Below are 20,490 nucleotides of genomic sequence, written 5' to 3'. Positions count from 1 at the left end.
CAATTGACGCGATTAACCGCAACCGCAAATGCGGTTGCGGATGACAATTTTCTAAAACCGCTTTTCGCGGTTTGGTTCTTGCGGTTGCGGATGACAATTTTCTAAAACCGTTCTTCGCGGTTTGGTTCGACTTTTACCCCAAAATCGATCTGATCTGAACCGCGTACACCCCTAATTTTAACTGTTTTTCAGCGAAAAGCTGTTGCTGTCTGCAACAGCAATACCAAACACATCCTAAACACATCCTGAGTTGAATTTTTTGAGTAAACATTAGAAATTTTAACATGACACTTATATATTATGATTTTTAAAAATTATGTAAATAAATTAACTCGACTCGTGTTTCGCACGGGTTATCAACCATTATCATTAATGACGGAATAACTGATAACATACCAATAACTAATCATTTTGAAATAATTTTCGAAACATTTTTTTTTTTGAGATTCTAGCATTTTCCTATTCTAATAATCTATTTTAATTTCCGTTTCTGAATGACATCAACCAATACAGATCTGAGATCTCGGTGCAACATCTCCATCCAGTACTCACAGCACGTTAAAGTTGACCCCAGGAGGGAGGAGAAGCTTCACTTCTATTGTTATTAATTTAATAATAAGACGGAACCCTAATTTAATCAGTGTTACAAATTTTGAAAATCAGAATTATTTAATTGAGATATCGATTTGTGATATATTGCATACTTTTTAAAAATCGGATACTTTATCAACAATTTATCAAAAATCGGTCAAATCGGACAAAAAAATTTGACCAAATTTTGAATAATTTATCGGCGATTTTTGAAAAATCGACTAATTTTTATAATGAAGAATTTAATACGCTGATGTCAAACAATTCACAAGTGGAAGGAAATGCAGAAGGTCGCATTATAAAAATGAATTGATCTGTTACAGCTCGTAATGCATTATAAAAATGAATTGATCTGTTACTCATCGATTTTTTTATTACTATATAATAAAAAGCATGGCATTTGAGCATTTGAGCATGGTTGTGACAAAGCCAAAAGTCGTCCACCTATTTCTTCTATTTTATGGTCAACATAATGTTCCATTAACTTTTTAAATCGGTACAACACTGAAATGCAAATTATAAGCCACATTAGGGACACAATTCTTGAATAACAATTTAAATTTCTGATTTTTTTTTGCCAAGAAGAAAAAGAAAAAAAAATAACTAACCTATTACAATTAACTATACAATTAACTAACCTATTACAATTAACTATACAATTAACTAACCTATTACAATCTCTTCTTACGAAAGACCGTGTACAACATTAAAAAGTAGAAGCTAAGAATAAGATTAAATTTATCAAATTTTTAATTTGTTAAAAAACTGCATTATTATTTAAAAATGAGAGAATACATCTCAATGATTATACTCTTTATATCTTCAATTTTTGCGGTCTCCTCAGCCTCAGCCTCAGCCTCAGCCTCGGCCTCAATAACAGAGTTTACTACTAACACTACAAGAAACAGGGTAAAAGACATCACCCTTTTAACAGCGGTTAAACGATGTTAAAGCCTTTTTAGATATCAGTTTGTATTGTAACTGTTGTCTAATCTTTATTAAAAAAATAAAAAAAACGTGTACATCAGTTTACTTAGCAACAGTTGTCTTATCTCTTTTTTTAAAATTAAAAACTCAGCTATTACATAGATATTCTTCCTCCGCTTTTATAACAACAATATTCAGTTTCCCCCTCCCAAAATTCTAATTTCCCCCCTCCCTTGTCCCAATTCATCCCCCCCTTTCACCCTCGACCACTCTCACTGTCTCTCTCTCACTCTCAACTCTTTCTCTCTCTCACTTACTCCCCACTCTCTCTCACCCTATCTCTCCGTCACTATCTCTCCCTCCATCTTCAAACTTAAACCTTAATTTCACAACACAAATCTAATAAACCATAATTACTATCTCAATTACTGTGAGCAAAATTGTTTCAACCCATCTTCAGAATCTTGGTTTGCTTTCGATTAACCACTTGTTCATATTTGGTTTGCTTTAATTACTACTTGTTCATATTTGGTTTAATTTTTTTTTCCAACTCTTCTTTTTTCCTCAGATCTTGAAGTTCTTCACTTGGGGAGTTCGTTTCTGTTATTAAGGTATAGTTTTTCAATATTTTTTGTATTGCATGTACAATTTTAGAGTTTTTCAATTTTAGTATTTAATTTTCTTTTTTAACTCTTCTTTTTTCCTCAGATCTTGAAGTTCTTGACTTGGGGAGTTCGTTTATGTTATTAAGGTATATTTTTCAATATTTTTCAATATTTTTTGTATTGCATGTACAATTTTAGAGTTTTTTGTTTTTTTAGTGTTTAATTTTTTTTGACTTTTTCTATGCAAGCATTGTTTTAAATTTACATGATTTTGATTATGTTTATGTTGTTGAAATTTACAATTAAATTATTTTGATTTTGCAGCAATACATTATTTTAATTTTTGGACTTCGCTTAGATTCAGAGCATTTCAAGATATATTTTACGCTTTGGAGGTTAGTGTGTTTCTCCGCATCTGATGTAATTATATAAACTTTAGACATTGTATGTGTACGTGTTTAATCAAAAAAAAGTTTAGGCAGTGGTAGACATTGTACGTGTTAAACCTTAGACATTGTACATGTAGTTATTAGTGTGCATACATCTATATTTTGTTGTTAAACCTCGGACATGATATGTGTTTAATTTTAAAAAGCTTTAGGCAGTGGTAGAATAAATTTTAAAATTATATATGAAAGACGAATAATATGAATTGAGGATAGTTGCTCTGTTGTTCACATTTGTTTCTTGCATCTGTATTTTAATTTGTATTTCTTGTGTATGTTTGAATCATAATCAGGTAGGTTGCTTGGTCATACCTATTTTAGAACTTATGGATAAGTCGTGGATTTTGAAAGATAGGGATTCGTTAAAGTAAGAAAGAGGAGTTGAAAATTTCTTGATCTTTGCGGAAGAAAATGCAGATGATTCTAGGAAAATTTCTTGTCCATGTGGACGGTGTGGTAATTTTAAAAAATTCTATGTAAAAATAATCAGGGGTCATTTGTACAAGAATGGTTTTAGTTTAGGGTGCACTGAATGGATTTGGAACAGGGAAAAATATTTTGAAACTAGGTCTTCTGCTGGTAGTACATACCCTACACCCCCTATGTCGGACAATTTTGCTGCCACACAAATAAAAAAAATTTGTGAGGCAACATATGGTATGGGTGATTATGATGAAGAGGCGCATGAGTTCAAGAGGTTTGTGGCTGACGCTGAACAACCTCTGTTTGAGGGTAGTGACTGTACTAAGTTAGAATCGATGTTGAAATTGCACAACTGAAAATCGAGGTTTGGTATTAGCGATGCCTCCTTCACCGAGCTACTGTCTTCTGTTGGCTCTTTCCTTCCTACTGGTCATGTTTTGCTGGTTAATGCATAATAAGCCAAAAAGAACCTATCTGATATGGGACTTGACTATATAAAGTTCCATGTGTGTCTGAATGATTTCATACTATATAGAGGTATATATAGTGAGTCTTCTAAGTGCCCCAAGTATAATTTATCTCGATGGAAATTGGGGAAGGATGGCAGAGTTAGGACTAATATTCCAACCAAATTTTTGTGGTACTTCCCCATTATTCCCAGATTTTAGCGATTATTTAAATCTGCTTCTACTGCTGAAATGATGACTTGGCATTCGGACCACCGCATTCAAGATGGCCTGATGCGCCATCCAGCTGACTCTCCTTCTTGGAGGAATATCGGTCATAGGTGGCCTAGCTTCGGTAGTGTATCCAGGAATCTTCGCTTAGCTTTGTCAGTCGATGGTATAAATCCACATAATAATGGACTGACCAATAGGTATACCTGCTGGGAAGTGGTATTGGTAAATTATAATCTTCCTCCATGGCTATGCATGAAGAGGAAGTTTATAATGTTCAACATTATTGGTTTCTAGTCCACATGAGCCGGGAAATAATATAGACGTATATCTACAACCAATGATTGATGACCTGAAAAATCTTTGGGAAGAAGGGGAACCAGATGTTTTCGACGCGCATACTAAATCTTATTTCACTTTAAGAGCAATGTTGTTGTGGACGATAAATGACTTTCCCGCATATAGGAATCTGTCTAGCTGCGTTAATAAGGGGTATATGGCATGTCCAGTATGCTGCGAAGATACTATAGCTAAGTACTTTATTCATAGTAGGAAAATGTGCTACCAAGGTCATCGTAGGTACTTGCCGCAACATCATCCATATAGGAGGCAAAATGCAATTTTTAATGGAGAACAAGAGAATGGATATGCACGTCAACCCCTTTCCGGAGAAAAAGTATTAGCGGAGCAGCAACAAGTTAAGTTTACTTTTGGAAAAGAAGTAAAGAGTTCAAAAAAGGTGGAATGTTTATGGAAAAAGAAGTCAATTTTTTTCGAGTTCGATTACTGGAAGTTTCACCATGTGCGCCATTGTCTCGATGTTATGCACGTTGAGAAAAATATGTGTGATAATCTGATTGGTACTCTACTGAATATGCGGTATAAATCCAAAGACAGTGAGGCATCACGCATATGATGGAAATGGGTCTTAGGGCTGACTTAGCTCCATAGGTAGGCGAAAAGAAAACATACTTGCCCCTGCCTCTTATACTTTGTCAAAGGCTGAAAACAGAAAGTATTGTTGTCATTCTTACATATGAAACTTATGTTTGGACATGCATCAAATAACAAAAATTGTGTGTCGATGCTTGATTTGAAGATGTACGGGCTCAAGTCCCATGACTGCCACATCCTCCTCCAATAGTTGTTCCATGTTGCCATTTGTTCGGTTCTCCCAAAGAATGTTAGAATTAGCATAATTAGACTGTGTTTCTTTTTCAACTCCTTGTGTAACAAAGTTGTAGATGTATCAAAACTGGATAAACTGCAGTCAGATGTAATAGTGACCTTGTGTGAGCTGGAAAAATCTTCTCTTCCTCATTTTTCGATGTAATGATACACCTAACAGTCCACTTGGTTAGAGAGTTACGTTTATGTGGACCAGTTTTCTATAGATGGATGTTTCCATTTGAGCGGTTTAATAAAGTGTTAAAGAGTTATGTAAGAAACCGTTATTTTCCAGAAGGTTGTATGGCGGAAAGCTATATAAAAGAAGAATCAGTTGAATTCTGCTCAGAGTTTGTTGGAAAGAGATGAATGTTGATGATGAAATTGAATATGTTGGCGGGGACCCTCCTCCACCTGAAAAGAAGGTAAAATTTTGTGCATTGTCTTTATATCACACACACACACATACACACACACACATATATATATATATATATAACTGTCCATAGACAACACTACACATGAAAAGTAAGAAATGGACAATATTATATGAATGCAGGGTCCACAATCCTGTGAGCTGTCAGTGGACAACATAAAAAACAAGGTTGCATTTGGTACGATATTTGATGATCCAGTGAATTTTGTAGTTCATGGAGTGCCTATGCAGCATGGACATGTTCGCGTCTCGGTGGGTGGAGCCATTCAGGCAGATGCCTTGCTTCCTGTGCCCATAGAAGGTGAACTAGAGACCATGAGACAAGCGATTGGTTCTACGGTTTCATGGCCTCAAGACTTGATCACAGTAGCATCCCTAGTGGTATAATTCTTTACTTTTATCATTTTTCCCTATTTAAGTTTTAAAATTTACGGATGAAAATGTATTTTTCATGTTTGATTAATTGTTTGTAGAATAATAGAAAGGAAGGATTCTCGGCAAAGAAAAAAGAGAAAAATCAGTTGCAAAGGTCGGTTGCTATGTTCAAAGAAGTGGAGGTAGTTGACTCTGTTCCAAAAGGCTTTAACCTTTTGTATAAACATGCAACAACAATTATGAAAGAGATCGGGGACTCTATTGTAATTCCATGTGATACTGAGGTGTTTGGTTGCAAAAGAGTTATCTATATATTGCATGAGAATATAATCGCTTTGTTAAAATTTGAAGAGATTGGCTAAGCTGCACATATGTCGTAAGTTTTTTTCCCCTGCCATTTATAGTCATTCTGCATAATAATGTTGCACAATACTGTGATATTTTTTGATATATTTATTTATATATATAGGTACCTGCACAGTGTGGTTCTTGCGAATAATGATTTGGATATGTTTGCTTATTTTGATCCCGGGGCCACATTTACCCTTAACAAAGAATTTGAAAGATATTTTGTTAAGCGGTTGACAGATGGATATGATCGCGTGTTTTTGATGCCGCATAAATACAAGTAAGTTTTGAGAGCCTATTTTGAACATTAAATATTGATTTAGTCTGCTCAATTTGACCTCTGTTTATTTTTTTTATTATATTAGTTATCATTGGATTTTGATCATAATTTCGGCTGGTGATATTTTTATCTTGAATCCTTTGTCTCATCCAACAAATTTTCCTCACTTGCAAAAACCATTATTAAGGTAAAATCATTACATTACTTGCAGATTTAAATATTTTCATTAATTCTAATTTTTTCTTATTACATGACAATATATGTCTCTGCAGTGCAATGAAGACTTTCAATGCTCAGACCGGAAGGGGAAACATTGTTCCACAGATTAAAAATCTGGCCGTAAGTATTTCATACACTCCATGAATCAGTGAGCTAGTTGTAAGATTTTTTGTTTGTCGTTGATGGTATAATATTTTTCAGGGGTCTTCTAAGCAACCAGGTGGCCACGAATGTGGTTACGTTGTTATGCGATACATGAAAGATATAATTGAGGATAAAGAAATGACTTTTATCACTAAGGTATATATAATTTGGTGTTTTGATGCAATTTGACTAATATAGTTGTTACTAGGTTTAGTTTATGTCGATTTGGCTTAATTGTTTATAGCTGATTTGTTATAAATTTCAGTGGGCCAGCAAGAGTCGGAAGTCTTACAAAATGGAGGAGCTGGATGTGGTCTGTATCGAGACCCTTGCTTATATCCAAGAGAAGATATAGTAGCTATGTATCTAGGATTACTAGCTCTTATTTTCATCTCAGTACTTAATCGATCTTGAAACTACTTTTGATACTTTTGGTATGTTTTTGGTCGCTGTTAGGATGGATTTTGGTGTTAGTCTTTTGGAGATCGGTAGGTACTGGATATGTAGTAGTTTGGTGTTGGTGTTAAAACTGGTGTTTGGTTTTGGTTCTATATTTGGATGTAAGTAATACGTACTGGTGGTAATTTGGAGCAACATTTGGTATTGTTAAAAAATTATTGGTGCTATTGGATTTTTAGAGATTGCCTTTTGGTATTGTTGCCATTGTTTTGGTTTGTTTTGGTTCATTTTATACAAATGCGGGGTTCATATACCAGTTACCTAACAACAGGTTAGAATTTACAAACAAAAACTGATGTTGGTAATGATAAAAGACAATGGTTAATTAATAAAATGCCATGTTTAAATTCTAAATATACATCAGTATTTAAGAAAATAACTGATGTCATGTGAACGTTTAACATCGGGTAAATATTAGATAACTGATGTGATCTTACTTAAATAACAATGATATAAATTGAGCATGCCTACAAAACCGATGTCTAAGACAGTTATGAACATCACTCACAGAAAAAGATGATGTCAAAGATGCCTATTTGCAATGTTTAATTTTAAGAAATGTTGTTTTTATATTTTTTTCCCTTGTGTGTCGCATGCTTAAAGTGATATAACTTGCAATATATTACTATATTGAACTGGTGATCATGAGTTAAAATAAAAGATATAAAGAAATAGACATCAGCTATTTATCTACAATCGTTGTCTACTGGTATCTTAGACATCGGTCTAGAACTGATGTCTAAAACTCTGGACCTTTCACTACACATGCAAAGACATCGCTTTTAAAAACTTTTAGCATCGGTTTATAACCGATGTCTTTTGACCTGTTTCTTGTAGTGTAAACCTCCATATCCACCTGATCCCAAAACATAACCCTTATAATCACAAACAACAAAAATAATTGCGACATGCTTAGTAGATGACATTCAACAAATATCAGTTAAATTTTTATACATTATCGATTTGGGGAGGCTTCCAATTGTGAGTATTTGACACTGATACTCCTTTAATTTTGTGCTCCATTCTGATGTTAGTATATTTAAAATTTGGGAGAAGCTGTCTTGCATATGTTGTAATCTCATATGTATCTCTTATTTTATCTCCATGAAACATTTTATTTCTCTCCTGACATATATTCCATAAAATCACCAAAATATATCAAAAAATATTAGAATCCATGATAGAGAACTGACAAACAAACTTGGAACGGAGTTAATATTTTTTATAAGATAATATTGTATTTGTTATTGAAATAACTCCTCCAAAAATTATCAACCCAATACCACTTTATCAGAGCACGAAAAGTATTGAAACTTCCACTTCTACTCAGGGGGAGTTTCCAACACTCACAACTGACATCACTAATCTCATCTCTCAAATTTCTTCTTCATTCAATGAAGGACTTGAATCAACTTCTAAAGTCCTACCAAAATCAAGTGACACAGTTTATGAAACTTTGTTCACCACTCAGGAGCCATATTTAGATGGTGAAAGGCCAAATGCTGAGTTAGACCTTGATAACACCATCACAAATACATGGATTTTATCAATTTTTACTGAAGACTCTATGTCAACAGTTGTACCTTCATGTGCACAACAACCTTCACGGGCTTTATGGTTTGAGGATAGTACTCTTGAGGGGGAGCTACTCAAATCCTCTCCAATTCAATTGGAGGTTCCTCTAATAGGAACAACACTTTTCAAAACCCTAGCTGATATTGCTTTTACAATTGAAGCTAGGAGTCCAATTGCCCATGATTCCCTATGAGGAGGTGAGAAATCCAGCACATTCAAGTGACAGTTCTTTGAGCTTTTCCAAAGTCTCTTAGCAAATTTCTTATAAATATATTAAATAATGGAGTACAACTCCAACAACACTCTTTATATATGATCCTTATTATTATACTATTAAATATAATATAGGAAAGAGAGAAAAAGAGGAAAAATATTATTAAAAATGAAGGGAATTGAAATTTTTTATTTATAAAAATGAAATAAAGGATGAGATAGGATTCCTAACAAATAACGTAGAAGGGGAGCATGTCAAATTTTTAAAGAATAAGTAGCTAGTCTCTTGGAGTTGATTTCATATCAAATCAAATTCCTTATATTTTGTGTTACATATTGAATTCTCAATGATCAGAAGGAGCTCAGGATCTGGCTGTTTGGTGTCATCAGTATTTGATGTGTCGTCAGGATTTGACATATCATCAGCATTTGGATGTCATCAGTATTTGAAGACAGTCAGCTTAGAAGATTTGTTTTGTTCCTTGTATTGTGGAGTATATATCTTTTACGTATGAGTTATAGGACTTTATCTATTCAGTTGAAGATATGTATCAGTTTTAGTTAGCTTTTGATAATGCATATCTTAGATTTATTTGTTGTAGTTGTGTAGTATATAAACACAGTTTAGGTCATCACGTAGAGTATCGATCTCGAGTATCATTCGACCTAGCAGCTCTCAAGAACATCAGTATTTCTTGAGAGAGTTTTGTAATAGTTTTTATCAGATATATAAAAAGCTGTTATATTTTATTACTTGTTCGAAACATTTATACAATTGTATCCAACCCCCATAAATAATTATATTTTCACTGGGTAACAATTGGTATCAGAACCTACTTATAAACTTACAATCAGAAATGATCTAAACATGTCTCTGAACAAGTATGAAAGTATTAAACTTCCCATTCTGAAAAAGACTGAATATCTTACATGGAAGGTGAAGATGCTCATACACCTGGAAGCTACAGATCCAGATTATCTCGACGTGATTAATGATGGACCCTACATGCCAACAAAACTGGTGCCTGCAACTCCTACTGTTGCTGAACATTATCAGCTAGAGGAGAAGAGTGAGTGGACACCAGAAGAGAAAGTAGTTGTGCTGAAAGATGCAAAGGTAAGAAACATTTTGCATAACAGTCTTGATTCTGTGATGTCAAAGTGGGTTATAGCTTACAAGACTGCCAAAAAGATCTGCGATGCTCTTGAAACTCAATGTCAAGGAACCATGGCCATCAAGAAGAACAGAAGGGTTGTTCTGATTCAAAAATATGAACACTCTGAGGCCAAGCCTGATAAAAGTCTCACTGACATATATGACAGATTTCTGACCCTACTCAACAATCTGTCTTTGGTAGGAAAGGTGTATGATCGAGAGGATTCAAACACCAAGTTTCTGAGAGCCTTGAGTGAAGAATGGGAGACTCAAACTTCAATCATACGACATCAGTATTGTAATATCCGGGAAAATTATGTGAATATTATATGTTAAATGAATAAATATTATGCGTTTTATAAATTTAAAGTGATTATTGCCATGATATTATATGTTATAGCTGTTATGTGTGTTTCCGTGCGGGCCAGAAAATTTTTCGATTGATTAATATGTGTTAAAACTGCAATTATATGAATCGATCTGCAATTGGGACTCGTATTTATTTACATATTACCGACGTACTCGTTTTATCTCATTTATGTACATTTGAATGCATTTTATGTGTTTTCGGGGTTTTCAATTAATTTAGGGATCATTTCTATTTTTCAAAAATAAACGGACCGGAACCCCACCGGGACGTCAAATCCCACAAAATTCGTGTTTTAATTTTTATAAAATTATTCGTATTTCAAATACCCAGTATTTCTGTATTTTTGAATTATTCACAATTTTTGGGAAATTTTGACATTAATTTTGTAGTTTATCATTTTTAAAAAAATTATTCCCCGTAATTATGATTTTGGGGCTTTATTATTTTAATTATGGGAATAAAAACACCCTTAATTTATTTTAGGGTATTAATTTCTGTAATAGTATAAATAGCTGATCAGATTATTTTATTTATTTTATTTTTATAAAAAATTCATAAAAAAATAGAATTATTCAAGAACAAGTGGGGGTGTTCTTGAGGGTAGGAATTAAATTCAAAAGTTGAAGGTGATTCTGAGATTCGTTTGTGACGCTCGGATAGTCGATTTGAAGCTATCTTCAAGCTCTATCTATTGATACAAACATCATTAAGCAAGGTTAATTCTTCTGTGATTTCATTTTTTTCATTTTTTTGTTATTTAAATTCGGTTTTGAAGATTAAAGGATTCTTTGATGATTTGGTTGATTGATAATTGTTCCTGGGATTACAAGGAATGGTTTAGCATCTTGTTTTGTTAATTTTGATTCCGATTTGAGTAAGTTTGAGTTTTAATTTTTTTTTTCGATTTGTCAATTCGATTTTTGAGGTTATAGTGATGTTCTTGGTTATGTTTGATGATTGGGTTGGTTTTTAATTATTCTGGGCTTCGTTTTGATACCGAGAACTCGAGTTTTAATGTCGATTTAGTTGAAATCGGGTTTTTCCGATTTGGTTTATCATAGAGGAGTTGATTTTTGCCGGAGTTGGAGTTTGGATTGATGTTAGAGTCGAATTTTAGCAGAACTGAGTTTCTGGGATGTTTTGGGACTGATTGGAATCAAAATCTGGAAATTTTGGTTGTGTTTTCGGGGTCACCGGACGTCCGGGAGGTCACTGGACGTTTGACCGGAATCTGGAATTTTCCAGAAACCGGCGAAACGCCGGTCACCTTCCCCGTTCTCCGGCGAAATTCTTTCCCCCAGGGCCATCGTCTGATTCTGTGAAGAAGAAGACTTCAATCTAAATTCTGTTTCTATTAATTTCTTTTTACTTTTATTTCAAAATTCATTATCTTATTTCTAAAAATCATTTATTTTATGTCTAAAAATCATTTAATAATTATTTTAAATACTAAAAATTATTTACTTAATTATTTTAAATTCCTAAAATTATTGTCTTATATTTTTTTTAAAACTCAATTTGATTTAATTATTTATAATTTATTTTAGTTAATTATTTAGGAGTTTAATTAATTGATTAATTCATTTAATCAATTAATTTTATTTATAAATAGTTAAATAAATATAAATTATTTATAATTAATTCAAATAATTTCTAAAAATTATTTTTAAACTTTTAAAAACTATATTTTGGTATTTAAAAGTCAATTAATATTATTATTAATTGATTTAATTCTATTTATTTCTTATTTTTTCGTAATAAATGAACCGTTCGTCCGTTTAATACGAAACGAGCGCGTATAGACTCAGAAAAACATTACGCTTTCAATAAAAATACTTTTGAGACCTAATTTCTTTTGTATTGCAATTTCGTTCGAATTGTTAGTCCTTTTGAGTCAGTATCTGATCGGTAAACACTATTATTGACCTGATTTGAATTCTGAACGTACTGAAACCTATGTTTTAACAATCTGACTTATGTGTTACATGAAATATATGATTACGTGATATATAAATGACATGATTACGTGTTACGTGATATGCATGCTATATGTTTACAGTTTTAAAATGCCATGATTAGTTATAAACGATCAGGTAGATGTCAAGACGTATAGTTACGTCGATTGAGTTTTGTTCTGTCAGTTAAGATAATCCTTTTGTTTATAGAATCAAGTAGCAAAAAGTGTAGTGAAGCATTAGATGGAGATAATAGCCAGCAGCTATAAACAGAGTTATAATAAGAGATTATCAAGCATATCAGGCAAGTACCCCTAACTTCACTTATCATTCAAATGACGTTTAATTCAAATCATATTATGCAAGTATCCCTATCTTCACTTATTATTCAAGTGATGTTTATTATGAATCCTGTTATGCAAACAGTTATATCTTCACTTATCATTCAAGTGATATTGACTCTGAATTCCATTATTTCAATTTCCATACTATTCTAAGTTCAGAATAGTTAAACGTTTTATATTTCGCTAAAATTACTCTATACAGTGGAACATTGAATTGAGATTAGCGAATAACTAATTGTTCTGGTTATTTCGCCATCGGTTGTTGAGATAACTTCGGACCATGAGAAATGGGGAGTTATATTGTTAATGATGTCATTTGATTTGGCTCCTTTGATCAAAATGTTTTATGGATTGGATGAATGCGTAAGTGACCGGGACGGACGGTCCAGCGGAGGGCTATTTCTAAGTGTTATATGAAATATTATGATAAAATTTGTGCCACAGGCAGATATATTGCCTTTTTATTTGAGTACTCGTATTTCGGAACATGTTTCTACGAACCATGATCCAGTGCTATCACACGGGCTGATCAGCATGTGATAGTACGTCCGTCGGAGTTAGATTCCAATCTAAAAATTATCGTTTATTGTTGATAGCTTGTGAAGCTTTTATTATTGATCAAACATCACTGGTTTTATCCTGTTGTTCAGTTATTATCAAAATGTGGTTTATCATTTCAAGCATACACTTTATACTGCTTGCTGAGCATTTCTTTCGCTCATACTTGTTTATTATTCTAATCTTTCAGCTAAGCCAGAGCAGAGTTGAGTTCTAGGTTTGATCAGAAGTCGAGTGCTTGTAGATAGTTTGGTGTGTTTTCCAGGTAGACTATTTTGGGACGCTTGAATAGTCTAGAGGTTTGTAATAAAATTTGAATAAGTTGTAAAACTAATTAGACTTATAGTTGTGATAACAGTTAGTTTGTATTAGTGCGTGTTCCATACTATAACATGTGATCGATCCAGTTGCATGCAAGGGGTCATATTTATTATATTATTCCGCTATGATTATTTTATTATAGTTTCTTTTCGGCTAGTGACCCCCAAATCTAGACCCTGGGTTTGGAGGGCGTCACAGGTTGGTATCAGAGCTAAGGTTATGGTCACTGAAACAGGCTTAGGATTGTCATAGATGAGTCATAGGAAGATCACATAAGATAAGTGCGTGTAGTTTAGCTCTTATAGGGTTAAATTTAGGTTATTGGGCTGGGTTATAGTTAAGTTGTTTAGGTTCCCTATTTTGTGTTTAGTTCTTGGCTTTTGTACCATTGCGGTGCTATTTTAGTTGGTTTCTGAGAATAGTAAGAAGTATTGAAAGAGGTTGGAAGGTTGTGTTGCAAACCTATCCACCATGTGTTGGTTTATTTGAGATGTTGAGCAAGAGTTTAAAAGGTTTGGATAATTCTTTGTCAATTTTCTTGTGTTATTATTCTCGAGATAATAAGCAGGATTATGTGATAATCATGTCGCTTGTGTTAATATTGTAGCAAGTAAATGATATTTTGAGAAGAGATAATACTCGATAATTTTGATATGCTAAAGAATTGCTACATATTTGACACAATGTTTGATAGATTATTATTTATGTTGCTTGTTTTCTTATCAGAATAATGGCACCAAAGAGAAGGAATAATTCAGGAGAGGATCGTACCGAGAGTCGTACAGACCCAGTGATTGTCTAGATGTTGGGACTAATGCAGCAACAGGTATTGCATCTTACGCAGCAGCAACAGCAGCAGCAAGCAGCAACACCACCTGCAGTGACTTTTAAGCAGTTTCAAGCTATGAAGCCACCTGAATTCAAATGAAATGCTGACCCCGTGGAAGCCAATGTATGGCTTAAAGAGATTGAAAAGGATTTTGACTTAGTTGGAGCAGGAGCTGAACAGAAGACCAAGTTTGCAAGCTAAATTCTGAAGGCGGAGGCGAACTATCGGTGGGAATCCATACGAGCTTAGGAAGGAGATGAGTTTGTGACTTGGGAAAGGTTTACCAAGCTGTTCCTGGAGAAGTATTTCCCAAGGTACATGAAGAACCAAATGGAGATCAAGTTCTTGAACATGACCCAGGGAGATCTTATTGTCGCTGAGTATGTAGCTAAGTTTACTGAGTTAGCGAGGTTTGTGCCAGATCAGGTTGATACCGATGAAAAGAAAGCAAGAAGGTTCAAACAGGGATTAAAGTTAACAGAGTGGCCATGCTTGAGTTGACTTCATATGTGACCGTGGTTCAGAAAGCGATGGTGATTGAAAGTAGTAGTGACATGTCTCAGAGAGAAAAGGATGGGAAGAAAAGGAAAATAGAAACCTCAGGAGGAGGTCAGCAACAAGGAAATTTCCAAAGCCGTTTCAAGGTAATAGGAATGTGGGATTCAGAAGACCACAATCAGGAAATGGAGGACAAGGTAGCCATTTTCAGAATTCAAATCAGCAGAGGCCCAATCGTCCACCAATACCGGATTGCCAGATTTATGGCAGAAAGCACTTTGGGAATTGTAATGCCAATGTGATGTGTTTCAAGTGTGGTAGGAGGGGACACTTTGCTAATATGTGTCAGAATCCGAATCGGGATCCGAATTTGGGAATTGGTTATTATAAGTGTGGAAAGCCAGGGCATATCTCTAGAAATTGCCCAACACAAGGTACAACAAGTAACACACCAAGACTTACAGGTGCTCCATCTCAGGGTGAACCAAGAATTGAAGGACCACCAGCTCAACCCAAAGCCAGAACATTCAACATGTCTATGAAGGATGCTATTCAGAGTTCAGATGTGGTTGCAGGTACGCTTCCAGTCAACTCCATAGATGCTAAAGTTTTAATTGATTCTGGAGCCACAAGGTCATTTATTTCTCAAGATTTTGTCGATAAACTGCGTTTCGAAGTTAAATTGTTAGAACAAGCGTTAATGATAGAATTATCTAATAAGAACCAAGTTCCTGTCGACCGAGTGTGTCTGAGCTACGATGTTGAGATAGCAGGACATCATTTCTATGCCAACTTAATACCTTTTAAGTTGGGAGAATTTGATGTTATTTTAGGAATGGATTGGTTGTCAGAGAATAACGCTCAGATTAATTGTAAGAATAGGAAAGTGAGACTTCAGACATTGGATAGCAAGAAGAAGATAATATTTCGAGGGAATAAGCAGGAAAAGAAGTTCTTAATGATAGCTCAGGCAAAGAAGTTATTGTGTCAGAATTGTGAGGCGTATTTGGCTCATGTGATAGACACTAGCAAAGAAGTGTCAGCACCAGAAGTAATTCCAGTTGTCAATTAGTTTTCAGATGTCTTTCCAGACGATCTTCCAGGATTACCTCCCGACAGAGAAATTTAATTTGCAATTGATCTAGCACCCGAAACAGAACCAGTTTCTGAAGCTCCGTATCGAATGGCACCAGTGGAGATGAAAGAATTATTCAGCTACAAGATCTTTTAAAGAAAGGAGTTATAAGACCCAATGTATCCCCGTGGGACGCACCAGTACTATTTGTCAAGAAGAAAGACGGGAGTATGCGACTGTGTATTGACTACCGAGAATTGAATAAGCTGACCATTAAGAACAAGTACCCGTTTCCAAGGATCGATGATTTGTCTGACCAATTGAGAGGCGCTTTATGGTTTTCTAAGATTGATTTAAGATCCGGATATCATCAACTGAAGATTAAGCCAAAAGAAATTCCGAAGACAGCATTCAGAACCAGATATGGGCATTATGAGTTTCTAGTGATGGCATTTGGATTAACCAACGCACCGGCAGCTTTCATGGATCTGATGAATTGAGTATTCAAAAAGTATTTGGATAAATTCATGATTGTGTTCATAGACGACATTCTGATCTATTCCAAAACAGAAGAGGAGCATGTAGAGCACTTGAGGATAGTTCTGGAGATACTGCGACAGGAGAAATTGTACGCAAAGTTTTCAAAGTGTGAATTTTGGTTAAAAGAAGTACGATTTCTTGGGCACGTGATCAGCAATAAAGGAGTGGAAGTGGATCCGGAAAAGATTGAAGCCATAATCAACTGGGAGAGGCCAAAAACACCAACAGAAGTAAGAAGTTTCATGGGATCGGCAGGTTACTACAGAAGATTCGTGCAAGATTTTGCGAAGATAGCTACGCCTCTGACAAAGCTCACCAGGAAGAACCAGAAATTTGAATGGGATGAGAAGTGCGAGGAGAGTTTCCAAGAATTAAAGAATAGATTAGTATCTTCACCAGTGTTAGTCTTGCCAGATAATCAAGGAAATTTTGTGATCTACAGTGATGCGTCATACAAAGGATTGGGATGGGTTTGATGCAGCACAACAAGGTGATAGCCTACGCTTCAAGACAGTTGAAACCACATGAAGGGAAGTATCCAACTCATGATCTTGAATTGGCAGCTATAGTATTCGTATTGAAGATATGGAGGCATTGTCTGTATGGGGAAAAGTGCGAGATCTACACGGACCACAAGAGTTTGAAGTATATTTTTACCCAGAAGGAATTGAATATGAGGCAGAGAAGGTGGCTATAATTAATCAAGGACTACGACTGCACTATCAACTATCATCCAGGAAAAGCAAATGTGGTGGCCGACGCTCTGAGTAGGAAGGAAAGGTTAAATATGATTACTTCATCTGAGGAATTGATCAATGAATTTGAGAAGCTTGAAATAGAGGTCAGTACCCCAAGTATGTCTACAGATGTGTTATGTGTAATGTCTTTTCAACCAGAACTATTGAAGAAAATAAGAAGATGTCAGAAAGAAGTCATGAGCCATGAACGAGACAGTTTGACAGGAGAAGAGATAGGGAGTCAAAAGGATGATAAAGGGATATTAAGATTTTCTTCCAGAATATGGATACCCAATGTAGCCGAGCTGAAAGATGAAATTCTTCGAGACGCTCACAACTCCAGACACTCAATTCATCCCGGAAGTACAAAGATGTATAGAGACTTAAGAGAAAATTTTTGGTGGCCAAGTATGAAGAAGGAAATTGCAGAATGGGTAAGTACGTGTTACACTTACCAGCGAGTCAAAACGAAACATCAAAGGCCCAGTGGACTTTACAACCATTGGACATTTCAGAATGGAAGTGGGAACATATCGCGATGGATTTTGTAGTTGGATTACCGAGGACCATGGCAAATCATGATGCTATTTGGGTTATTATCGACAGGTTGACGAAGTCAGCGCATTTTTTTCCTATCAACGAGAGATTTTCAATGGATAAATTGGTTCGGTTATATATGAAGAAAATTGTGACACGACATGGAGTTCCAGTATCAATAGCTTCCGACAGAGATCCTCGATTTAATTCAAGATTTTGGAGAAGTTTTCAAGATTGTCTCGGAACGAAGCTGAACATGAGTACCGCGTATCATCCGCAGACAGATGGTCAAAGTGAAAGGACAATTCAGACTATTGAAGATATGCTAAGGGTATGTGCGCTAGATTTTGAAGGAAGTTGGGACAAACATTTTCCATTAGTTGAATTCTCCTACAACAACAGTTATCACGCCAGTATTGGAATGCCGCCTTACGAAGCTTTGTACGGGAGAAGATGCAGATCTCCAATATGTAGGGAAGAAGTTGGTGAGAGAAAGATTTTGGGTCCAGAATTGATCCAGCAGACAAAAGAGAAAATAGAACTCATTCGAAAATGATTAGTGGCAGCTTAAGATCGTCAACGCAAATATGCTGATCCTACCAGAAAGGATATGGAATTTGAAGTTGGTGAAGCAGTGCTATTGAAGGTTTCACCTTGGAAGGGTTTATCAAGATTTGGGAAGAAAGGAAAGCTGAGTCCGCGCTATGTTGGCCCTTTTGAGATTTTGAGGCGTGTGGGAAAGGTTGCTTACGAGTTAGCTTTACCACCTCACATACAGCATATTCACAATGTAACACCCCCAGATCCGGGGTCGGGGATCCGGGTCGTCACGGTCTTTCTTTCCACAATATCACTTCACTTAATTAATAATAATAACCTTATGCTGTGACCCCACACTAACACACACCACAACCCGTTATAGTCTCAGAGATGAAATTTAAATAAGTACAAGTCTTTGAATCCACAATTTAAAAGTTATTACAACCCAAAATGATTACTTGATAAATTTACAGTTAATTGCCATTATCTGCCACAAGTTATAATTATACATAATTTGATTCTCAAAAATAGAATGCCTGATCTGCCAATAGATCTACCTCTGCAGCTATAGCAGCCACAACATCATCGGGAAGATACGGGATGCTTCCCACGCACTTGCGCTGGGTCTGCTGGAGTCTGGCCATCTTTCCTACTGTTGTTGTGTGATGAAGAAATAAAGCAAAAGTGAGCCTTACAGCTCGCAAGATAATATGTAGTGATAACAATAATATAAGTATCTAAATGGATACTTACTAGAATCTTTATCATGAGTAAGGTAATTACTTACTGGATATAAGTTTTAAAAGAAGATGAAGTTACCAATTACTTCACTATACTTATACCATTTATAAAGCTACTTGAACTACCACTGTTCAAAGTATAATGAGCTTTCAACGGTTCATCACATAGATGAGACTACAAGACAAGATTTGAATAGATTAAATCTTTAAAATATCATCAAAATAAAATGAAGTTACGAGATACTTTATTTGATGCAAACATCATTTTGAAAACTTGACCCTGCCAACACTCAACAATCGCCCAACCGTAGCCTTTCTATCGAAATGCTCTGGGTAGTGTTGCAGAAATATCCAATTGGATGATGAACTCATTACGGGAGTTTGCCGCGCCAGGAAGACCACTTACGATGATCAGTCGTAGTAGTGCAACCCCACCATTTTCTACATGTAGAGGAGAACCTGTCGGATTTACTTGTCAACCGAACACTGAACTCCTAAGGAATGGACCGCCTTAGCGGAACTTCCAGGCCATTTGGGCCAATATAATAAGGCTGGGCCGGCGCTACTCGGCCACTTACGCCACTCCTAGTTCAGATGAAATCCATGACTCTGAAACGTAAAGCTTGTCCCCACTTTCCCCAAGTAGAAACTTGTTGATACGGCTCCACCAAGAAGTCGTATCTATTTGGAAAGGAGAACTCACCGATATTTCCCAGGCGATGCCTGTTAATGGATTAACTTGTTCCAAGAATTTTACTTCCCGAGTGTTGGGTAAGTAATCAATTTATTTATCAAAACAGCAACCTTGTTGCGAATATAAAACACACCACAGAGCCGGATCCCTCAGGTTTTGAGCGAGTATTTAAATCCCCTTCGAAAGGAGGATCTTAAAAAAATGAGTTTTGGGATCCGCTCTAACTTTTAAAAAAATCATTTTGAAGACTCGCAAAACATTTTTAAGAATGTTTGGAGTGAAGCTGATTTAATGAAGTAAATCAGTCCCCAGAATATTTAGAAAATGTCTGAATATTATTATTTAAATAATATTCCCATAAAGAATAATCTTTATAAAATAATTGAAGTAGAAGTATTAAAACTTATACTTGAAATGAATAGCAAATAATCAAAGATATACTTATACGAAAGTAATATCTTTATTTGAATAATCAAAAGTAAGTTTGATTATCGACACCTTATTCTTAAATACAATAAAGAATATATCTCAGCAAATAATCGGAGTCATAGATCCTCAAATGAATATTCAAATAATATTCATTAAATAATATAAACTGAGTCATAAGCCCTCGAATGAATATTCAAATAATATTCAGATAATAAAATAAAAGGAGTCATAAGTCCTCGAATGAATATTCAAAATAATATTCATTTAATATAAAGGAGTCAT

Source organism: Apium graveolens, chromosome 4 (genome assembly GCF_009905375.1).
Source record: "Apium graveolens cultivar Ventura chromosome 4, ASM990537v1, whole genome shotgun sequence".
In the NCBI taxonomy this organism is placed as follows: Eukaryota; Viridiplantae; Streptophyta; class Magnoliopsida; order Apiales; family Apiaceae; genus Apium; species Apium graveolens.
The sequence above is the reverse complement of the archived record's forward strand: the minus strand, read 5'-3'. Positions refer to the sequence as shown.